General features: G+C 37.8%; 1 long non-coding RNA gene across 1 annotated transcript in view; it reads right to left on the minus strand.

Moving 5' to 3' along the window:
- Positions 1–8,191, minus strand: part of LOC146438192 (uncharacterized) — a 29,707-nt gene extending 21,516 nt beyond the window's left edge. The window contains exon 1 of the long non-coding RNA XR_014851688.1: positions 8,048–8,191. This is a non-coding gene — a long non-coding RNA (uncharacterized LOC146438192). The remainder of the gene's footprint in view (positions 1–8,047) is intronic.
- Positions 8,192–10,107: the final 1,916 nt, after the last annotated feature.

Consider the following 10,107-nt stretch of genomic DNA (forward strand, 5'->3'; position numbering starts at 1 on the left):
TGTCACAAAAGTTGCTTCATAGTAAGTTGTGTGAATTTTTTACACATAACATCTACAAGACTTAAAAGAAAAATATAAATGCTTATAATATATTGAGAGCCCCAGCTGTTGCAAGAATGAAGAAATCCTAATGATATCAGAAAGCAGGAATTATATTTCATTCACCCTTTTTGCCATGGTGAAAAGTCAGTCAACATGATCCAGATGTTTGTTCTGGGCATTAGAGTGTCTATGTGGTAACTATTGTGTGAGACACAAGTTTTTCTCTTTTATAGTCCTGAAATAATTGATTTAATCCAGAAGTAAAGAATTCAGAAATACAGCAGCCCTCTTCCATTATTTTTCAGAATGAAGGACACAGTTTAAAATTTTTTCACATTTTGATACTTCACATGAAGTCTAATGACATTTTCCAGTGGCCAAACAAATCAAAAGGATAATGATATAAGTAGAAAATAAAGTATTACAGTGGCAAGTTAGGTTTCCTAACAAGTTGCATGAAATTCTGTTTTTTGGTAATACATGTCATTTATCACTTAAGTTACAATTTTTTTGTTATTATTTTCAATTCTACATGAGAATGATCCTACTTTTTTTTATAGGGAGAAAAACTCAGGTTTAGAGTGCAAAGCATATTACAACTACCCAAATTTTTTTTTCTTTTAAACCCTGTGCACTTACTTGCATCAAACCCATTCTATCTGAGCTCATAAATTTCCCAATATCAGCCCCAAGAGTATTCATGAATATGGAGGAGAAGAGCACCAAGGCAGAAGAGAGCTCTGTCACCACAGCCCCAACACAAGGCCACTGAGGTGATGAGCTGTGAAAGCACACTGCTCCTCTAGACCAGCTCAGGCTTTGGAAATACACCAAACAGGGGCAGAGGTTTAAATCAGTCATCAATATCGACATTTAGGTTGATGTTACAACAGAGAATTAACACGACTACTCTCAGAAGTATCTGGTGAAGTGACAACTGTTCCTGTGTAGCAGAAAAGAGAGAAGCACTCAATAGCTATACCTTTCCTTTCATACAAGTTTCCATCTCTACATTATAGCAGACTGACCAAGTGTATGTTTACACCGCACCACCTTTCTTAATCTCTTTTACAACACCAGCTGTAAGAAAAAGAATTTAAAAAAAGATCACATAACAATTTTCATTGATTTCCCCAGCTGATCAATGCCTCTGTGACACAGACAGCCATCATGTTGCACAGCCTATGCAAAGTCAATAGCAGGGTAAAAACAATTATACTTGCAAAATTATTGGAACTCTTCAGGCAGGAGAAAATGGACTATTTTTCAACAGTTCTGATTCCTCTTGAATGGGCTTAGGATAAAATGGAATTCATTCAACTGCAGAAGCCACAGAGATTATTAACGAAGCACACAGGGAATGCTCTAGCCTTGTATGCTTTTGCTTTAATCTCCTTGCTGTTACCTTAACATCACAGGCATAAATTAAAAGCCTTTTAATTATTATTTATTTAAACAAAAGTGTCAATGGTAACTACAAAAGTATCCCCACCAGAGGGGACAATCAACTCTGACGTCTACAAAGTTTTCGCAACTCTAGTATAGTGACAATACAGTGCAAATAATTAACACAGCCCACCAGGCTGATGCCAATGTTATGTGCAACACCTGACTTCAAAGACTTCACCAGCTGGAAAAAAAATAATGTGAGCCATAAAATGAAGAAATTTAAGGCTGCAGTTAACCGAGGCCTTATTGATAAATATTATTTGCTCCTTGTGTACCTGTATTGTGCACCAAATAGCAATTAGTCAGAAAGTCTGGTCTTCAGATGCTACCTAAGTGAAAATGTTTGAGTTGCCTGTTTATTTTGTAATGCATAATGCCAAATGCTTCAGATCTACAAAAGCTGTGATGGTTTTTGTTCACATCCAACTTACAGTATTAGAACTAATCACATTTCTGCAAAGCCAGAAACATACCTGAATTCCTTGGGAAAGAGGAAGCACATATGGCACAAAACTTAAACAGGTTGTACTGAAACTTCCCAATGTGATCAGAAAACTATAAAATACAGTGAAACTTTAACCTCTATAACCCATCACATTCGTGTATTAGCAGTTAAAGGAGCTCTTGTAGGAAGACAGACAATGTCTGACCTCTTTTTTGGTACCAAAAAGCTGTAATACCACACTGAAGTTTGACTAAGGGGCAGGGTAGGAATGAACCCAAAATACTGACACCACATTCTGAAGCTGGCTGCAGGTTCACAGCTCAGCTAAGATGCAGAACATTTCAGGAAAATAGCTAAAACATAAATTATATTCAAGCAATAAATTTCCTTAAGAAGTTGAAACAATGTCCTTTGCAAAAGATGTTCTTGAATAAACTTCCAAAAAGGAAAGACAGGCATATTAAAAAAAAAAACAAAACCACACAACAAAACTCCTGTCTGTAATAGCCTGTGCATATGTATGAGATAAAGAATGACAGGGGAAAAAATATGCAATAAAATCCAATATGCAAAGCATCTTAACAAACTACTAAATTGCCCCGATTATTCTAAACATTTCTAATATTTTAATTGAGAATGGAAAAAAGATCATGTCAGTTGGCTAGAATAGTGAAATTTCTGATTAAATTATTTATGTAAACACTCTACTTCCATTGGTAGCAGTTAACATACCAAGACAAACTTATGTCTTGATAAAGTACCAATTTCGTATTTATTTGTTTATCTATCTAAGTAGCAGTGAAGGACCCTGGGTGGCCACAATTGTATCACTAGGTGTTCCTGTCTAGTTTTGAAATAATCTCTCTATACACAATAGAAAGAAATATATCCGGGCAATAACATTTTTTTGCCATGAAGAAGGCATCTGAAACAGGTCAGAAGAATAATACCTTAGAGCTTTCTCTTTTTTTTTTTTTTTCCTACATCAGGAAACTCCCATGTCCAGTTTCTGACAAAGTCTCTAGGGTTACAGTCACCACAGCACTTAGGTGCGAGACTCACACCATTATAATTTTGGGATTTTTTTCTCACCAATTTGCATACAAACCATTTCAGTGCCATTACAAACACCTTACCTCCTGCTTCTTTCACCAGAAGTGGAAAAAAGAAAAAGCTCAAAAAATTGAGTTTGACAAGTATGTTCAGAGCACATTACAAAAGAATAAAATCTTCCCAGAAAAATAAGACTCTCTCTTATTGTTTCCTCTCTGTTAAAAAATCCAGAGTAACTGCCAATTATTCTGTCACAATAGTTATCTGGAAGTTTAGGGAACTGTATGTGTTGTAAAAATGGAGATTCTGTTTCAGCACATAAAACCATCTCTGGAATGAGAGAGGTTAAACATCTACTTATGTTAATGAAATTCCCAAAATGAATATTTATACAAGTGAAGATAAGTCTTCATACATGTTTAGCTTTGCAGGAGCCTGGGGAAAAAGAGAAGCATGTTCTGTGCCAACTAAAGACATTGTGTTTTTGTGGAAATCTTCACCCTTATTCTCCATCCTAACTGCTAATATAGGGACTACATATCTTGGCAGGAAGAGAAGGCCAGGAAAGAAAATCAGTGACATTGAACAAGGAACTTGCACTTTGAGCCTCAATGGGACTGAAATTCATCATGATCATGATTCTTGTGTCTCATATTCTTGATGCTACCAACAGACAAACCACATTGTCCTTGTTTAGTTTCATTGTTCAACATCTCCTATAGACCAGCAGGCACACAGGAAAATCAGGGAAGCTACATGGTCACAGTGAGCTGAGTCCTTGTGAATCCAGAGCTGTTATTTTATTCAGCATAGTTGTGAAGGCCAAATACCACAGCCTGACAATTCAGAGCATGGAAACCACCAGCCCAGCCCTTCATTATAAATACCACAGTTATCAAATATAGCCAGTAGTGAAGTTCACAACAGACCACAAAATGATAGTTTCTGCAAAAGTCACAGTGGTCCTCCATTTCCCCTCACACCTGGTTTTGATCAAAATATTTGCATGGATTTTTGGCTGCTTGAAGCCATGTACTGGAGATGATACTATACACAGCTCACAATCCTGGAAGAGGGGACCACAGAGGCAGCAGCCCTGCCAGCACTGCACTGTCAAACTACTTTCCCACACTCCTAACTTTGTGCTAATATACAGGATTTTTACTTCCCCTCATTCACCTAGGTAAAGACAAGAAATTTTGCGTTTAAAAGTCTAAGGAATACTAGGTCATGGTAATTAGTCAACTATCAAGGACAGTATCATGCAGGTTTATTATCAAAAATCAAGTATCCGATTAACAAAGGAAATATTATCACAAAAGAGATATTAAACAATAGGTAAATGAAATAAGCAAGGGAAAAATGAGCCATCTCACTAAAATCCAGTCATGTTTGCTACAAATATATTTTAACATCACTTTTGCATATTTGTTTTTGCTGTGCACAGACAGATCGTTCAGGGGGATTCATTCAAAAAAGGTGCATCTTAGTTCTTACAAAATGTGGTTGCAACACATCAGGGGTGGTGTAAGAAAAAGAGAAGGAGAAAGGAGGGATGCAAAACTCTGAACAGTTACTAAAGTCAGGAGAAGTCTCCACTGACAGCATAAGTTGGTCAAACAGCAAAGGGTTCTTCAGTTGCTGACAAAGGAGAAGCCTGAGGGCAAGGTGATAGAATTGCTGAGGTTACCCCAGTCCAGTAAGCACTTTCTCATGGCTGTTGACCAATTTCAGGACTTTGGCAACCTCTATCCTGCCAAGGCACTGGCTCTTTTCCCACCTAATGTCCTGGTTAGTCTAGAGCTTTATCGGTGACCATAGGTCTTGTTGTGACTCAGTTACACAAAAAAGAAAAATTACTTGCACTTTCACTCATATCCACCCACTGTTTATATGTTGAGTGGGCAGTGCCAAATTCTTACATTCAGGACAGGAGAGCATTAGACACTTTAGTTGACCTCAACAGTATTTTAAAAGTTAGAAGTTTAGTAGTGCTTTGTCTCTTATGCATTTTGACACTCCCTAATTAAAGGAAGGTAAAAATAAGTAAAAAGGAATTGAAACCACATCTGGTGGTTTTCAAACTGTGTGTTATTTTACTGATGCAATAGCTTTTGAATTTGATTGCCAATAACAGACATCACTGACTCGTGCAAGACTTTGTAAAAGAAGACAATAAATTTCTCTTTTCCAAGGCTAATAAAAATTGTAACAATGTCACATTAGTGTACAGATGGCTTTTCATACAAATTATTGGAATGCTGCTTTTGGCTCCATAGAATATATAGCCATATCATTATGGTTTACTAGAGCATGGAGGTGGAGGGCAAATCATACCCCACTTCGTCACCTTGCTATTTCAAGGGGTTAAATGCTTTTTTTAAACCCCTTTGGTAGGAAAAGCAATAGGAAGGCAAATATAAAAGGATCTCTATAAAAGAGTAGGGAGGCTTGGTTAGGATGCAGATTGAACAACCTTAGTTCTTATATTTTTTTCAGTAAAATACCCATATATGCACCTACTTCACAACTGATGTTAAAAACAGAGAAAAAATAAAATCCATAATGCTGAACATAACTGAATCATGTTAAAAGGGAAAAACATCCCAGGCAATTACAATCTTACTAATGTATGGGTCGGTTGAAGTGATAGTGAGAAGTACTAACTCAGCAAAAGTTTATGCTCTTCCATTTACTTAGAAATAAGAATTATCTTAATTGCCCACCATTAAAAAACCCCTCACATACCTTATGAGTCGACTCTTAGTAATTTGATTAAGTAATTTGATTAAGTTAAGTGTTGCCTTTAAATGTTTAAAATAAAGTATTTCTCCCAATTTTGATATTGCACAATCAAAACATTTTCTTCCGTAAAAAACAATTCTGCCAATTTATTTGTCTCATTTAAATAGTATTAAAGTAATGCATGTAAATAGCTTTTCTTGGCATATAAATACAGTGTCCAAAACATGACATTATGCACCCTTAAAAGAGAGGAGTGTATTTTGCCTAATATGTGAATCAGTAGATAAATCTGAAGACAATGATTGAAATGACTAAACTTGAACAAGAAATCATTTGCAGTTTCAACTGTGATTTATTGCTCTCTTCTGAACTACGGTCAGACAAATCATTCCAAGTCCCCAGTGCTGTACATAACATGGCACATCAAATCTGTAGTGGTAGAAATACTTTCCTTGTTGAATGGGAGTGGCTTAGAAATATTCATGCATTTGACAGGCTCCAAACCACTATGCTTGTTCCTATGCTTAACCAGTAACTCACATGAAAAATCCCTATTGATCTGTAAAAGGCTCCTGGCAATAGTAAAGGGACAAAGATTTGCAGTAACACTGTTTTATTCACCCACTTCTATGCATTTATCTCATTTTAGAAAGCTACATTTAGTGGTATCATTTTAGAAGTAGCATAAAGATATTCAGGCAACTTGACCACACCAGCCTGAAAGTTTCATACACAGAAATCTCAGTTGGCTCCTACCTTCCTCTGTGATCCATATATTTCTTGAATGGGTTAAAGAGGTGGCTGAGATTCTCTGCATAAAGGGAAAGAACTGCTTCTGGGCTTGCCTCTAACTGCCCAAACCTTGGCAAAGCTGAACAAAGAGCAGAGACCCAAGCCCTGCCAAGATCTCTGAAGGTGATCCCCTTCCTTGCCAGGTTTTCTCAGCCTATGATTGTTCCTATTTTCTTATCATTCTTGTGTTCTTCAAAAAACCACCCCACAAATTCTCTATCTAAATCCCACGTATCTGGAGAGAAAGGAGAGGCATTCTCTACAGTAGAATCAGCCTTACTGGAACACCTGGCCAAGGAATAAAACATGGCTTTAAATTCCCAATTTTGCTGAAGGTGATAGAACATGAAAAGTAAACTCTACAGGCTTATAGGACTCTCTGGCATCTCTCTCCACAGAGGTAACTCTTGTGTGGAAAAAGTACTTCCTTGAAAGTGAAAAAGAAAGATACTGTAAGTAATTTTATACTCAATGACTCAATGTCAGAAAACTGGGTCCACAGAGAACAAATGTAATGGTACAACCTAAGAATTAGAACATTTATTCAGGATAGGGTTAGCTGGCTAACCACACTTTGCATTTTATATTACATATGCCATTATTTAAATGGCTAATTGAACAATTCCATAAGCAAAACTGAGTGTGTTTTATCACAGAATACTTTTCCACTCCATGGTTTAAAGCATTCCCACTGGAGACAGTTAAGTAGGGTTCAAACCTTGCCATTAAAGAAGGCATTTCAGCCTTAGTTTTCCAGAACCTGATAAAGTATTTTAGCCTCTACCTAGATTTTTAGCTTCTTTTTAAAGGGCTATTGTTCCAACAATGTTTTCTTTCTGAGAAGTTTATTGAGGGTGCAAACCACCGATGGGGTGGATATACTGCAGTCACATTTGGTTGGAACAATTAGTTCGTTCTTTTAAAACAGCCACCTGTGGTTTTTGTCTTGGGAACAGAATTGAGTTTAAACACAGCTTAATATCCCACTAAGTATCTGATTGGCTGTACTCGTCAAATTATCACATTCACTGACATTGGATTTATTAAATTTGATGAAATGAAATAAAGGAGATTGGAAAAAGGAGTGCCAGAAAACAGTACCTATCTGTGTCTTACAGTGCTTCTTCCTTAAGGGCAACCGGAGGTTGCTGCAGTTTCAAAATTGCCATTTCAAAACCTTCTGGATCTTGGCCACAGAACATTCTTTTCAAAATTGCCACAGACACAGATCACTCAGATATGGGACACACAGAGACAAAGCAAAAAGCCAGAGAGGTACAGAGCCACACACATGCAGCTGCTGAGTTTTGATACAGGACACAGGTAGACTGTCCACAGGACTAACAGTAACATTCCTTGCCCCTCATGCCCCATTAGACATAAAAAACTACAGAAACAGTAAATCATCTCTTAACTTTCTCAAAGGCTACTTTTAAATAATTTAAAACATTTGTATTCTACTGTATCTATTTTCTAGCCTTCTCACACTGCAGATTTTCTTAAATTAAATTGTACTCTTACCCTTTGTGACAGTGAAGATCCCAGATCAGCAAATCAAGAATCCCTCGCTGCTGCAGGAACACAAAGAGGAATGCAAAATTCTCAGGGCTGCATCTGCTGGAAAACCTTTCTGCTGGTACAAGGACAGGAAAATGCAATGCTAAGGGCAAGCCACAACAGGTGCTTGCAATTTCTATCAGCTGTAGAGCAGCAGCAAAATGTAATTGCACCCAACAGTTAAATAATTCCTCCAGAGCTCCCACCTGCCTCTGTTGGACTGCATTTAAAAGAGCAGGCCTCCAAAAACTCCAAAAACAAAATCTTGCTAGTTGGGGTTGTAATATGTGTCCTTTCTGAATAGGAAGTGGATCAACATGCAACATATGACCAGAGGTGACTTTTCCATTCTCTGCTCTAAGAACAAGATATTAGTATTACTTTGACACTATATACTTTGCTGTCCAGTATCCCAAGAACTGAAGGTGAAATTATTTTTAAAGCAATCTTAAAATGACACCACTACTTCTTAGATGAATAATCACAGCTTGCTGAAAAAACAACATAAACAATTCAAGTCTATTTTTAGCTTTGTAGTTTTTAATTTTTAAATTTGTGTGATATTCTATTTCAATCGCCAAAGCATTAGTAAGTCAAGTAGAAAGTTTATTTTCAGTTGCCCTTGCTGATAAAGTGTTTGTCTGGAGACTTTTGAATGGAATCTTGAAAGAGAAAGCTTGCACTTCTGAAATGGAGAAAGACACGCAACATCCTTGCCTCTGAAAATGCTTAACTGGTTTTCTGAAGAATCAAAAATACTACTCGTTGAAATATTACTTCACCAGATGTCTTGTAGGAGACAGAAAAAAAGCATGAAGCAGCACAAAAATATAAACTGCAATTTATGTGTTTATTCAAGAAAAAAATTGGAAAAGGTTAAAAATAGGATGACCATTTACATGTAAAAGAGTGGGAGTATCTTACTCCGGAGACAGTGGCTGGCAGCAGATGGCACTTCTCCAGAGAGTAAAATTGCTGGTGAAGTAAATTAAAACTTTTAGAGTGACAGACAAACAAATCCTGCAGGTTAGGGTAGCATAGGTAGAAATGTGGCCTCACATGGTGGTGAGGAACACAGTGTGACACATGGACTTTCACACATTTGCTGTCATCTGTCCTCCAGCTCTCTGCTGTGACCAGTGAGGGAGGTGGAAGGACCACCAGGAGCCTCTTGCTGGCTCCTGTCTCAGCACTGCATGTGCACAGGCAGGGACAGTGAGAGGAGAGAGCTCTTCCTCTGCCAGGGATCATGTTACAGCCTAAAGCACCAAGTTCAGTTCTCCTGACCCTGCCACATATTTTCTTTGCAAGATACTTTGTATGAATGAATACAAAGGAGTAAACAGGGAAATATCCACCCCTCTGTGCCACCAAAAAGCATTTGAATGAGTCCTCCTAACAGGAAATCTGTTACCTGACGTGTCTTGCACAGGACTTGATTAAACCTAAGCAGCTTGGGGGCAGATTCTTGGCAGCAATGTGGCTGGGTTCTGCCACCCTGCACTGCTGCACTTCTCTCCTGTGACTGCAATCAAGGAGAATTTTTAAACATGCCTAAATCAGGGCAGTCCTCAGGTTGTTTTATGGCTTGTGCAAGGCAGTCCAGTCTGCAGGGGACCACACAGCTGGAGAAATACAGGAAGGGAAAAATAGGCCAGTGTTAAAAAAGTCGGTGATTCTGAGCATGTACAAAAGGAACTGCAAACTGCCTTAACCTGGAACAGTCTATCTTCACGTGTCAATTTGAAGAATCCAGGAATTTAAGGCATCTTTGAAAATAAGGAAGAACTTGACTCTTTTCTCCCTGGGCCTTCATAATGAGTAGTTCTGATGATGGGAGTTATATTCCTTCATGCTTATGGTGGAACAACTAGGCAAGCACTGGATGTTGCCTTCCTTCACCTTTTATTTGCATTCCAGAAACCATTTCTGCACCATCTGTGATTCTGTTGCAATATCTACATGGGAATAAATACTACCTTCAGACTTCATTGTAGATAAGACCACACATGGCATAAGGCATG

Source organism: Lichenostomus cassidix, chromosome 4 (genome assembly GCF_008360975.1).
Source record: "Lichenostomus cassidix isolate B80296 chromosome 4, HeHo_3.0, whole genome shotgun sequence".
Lineage (NCBI taxonomy): Eukaryota > Metazoa > Chordata > Aves > Passeriformes > Meliphagidae > Lichenostomus > Lichenostomus cassidix.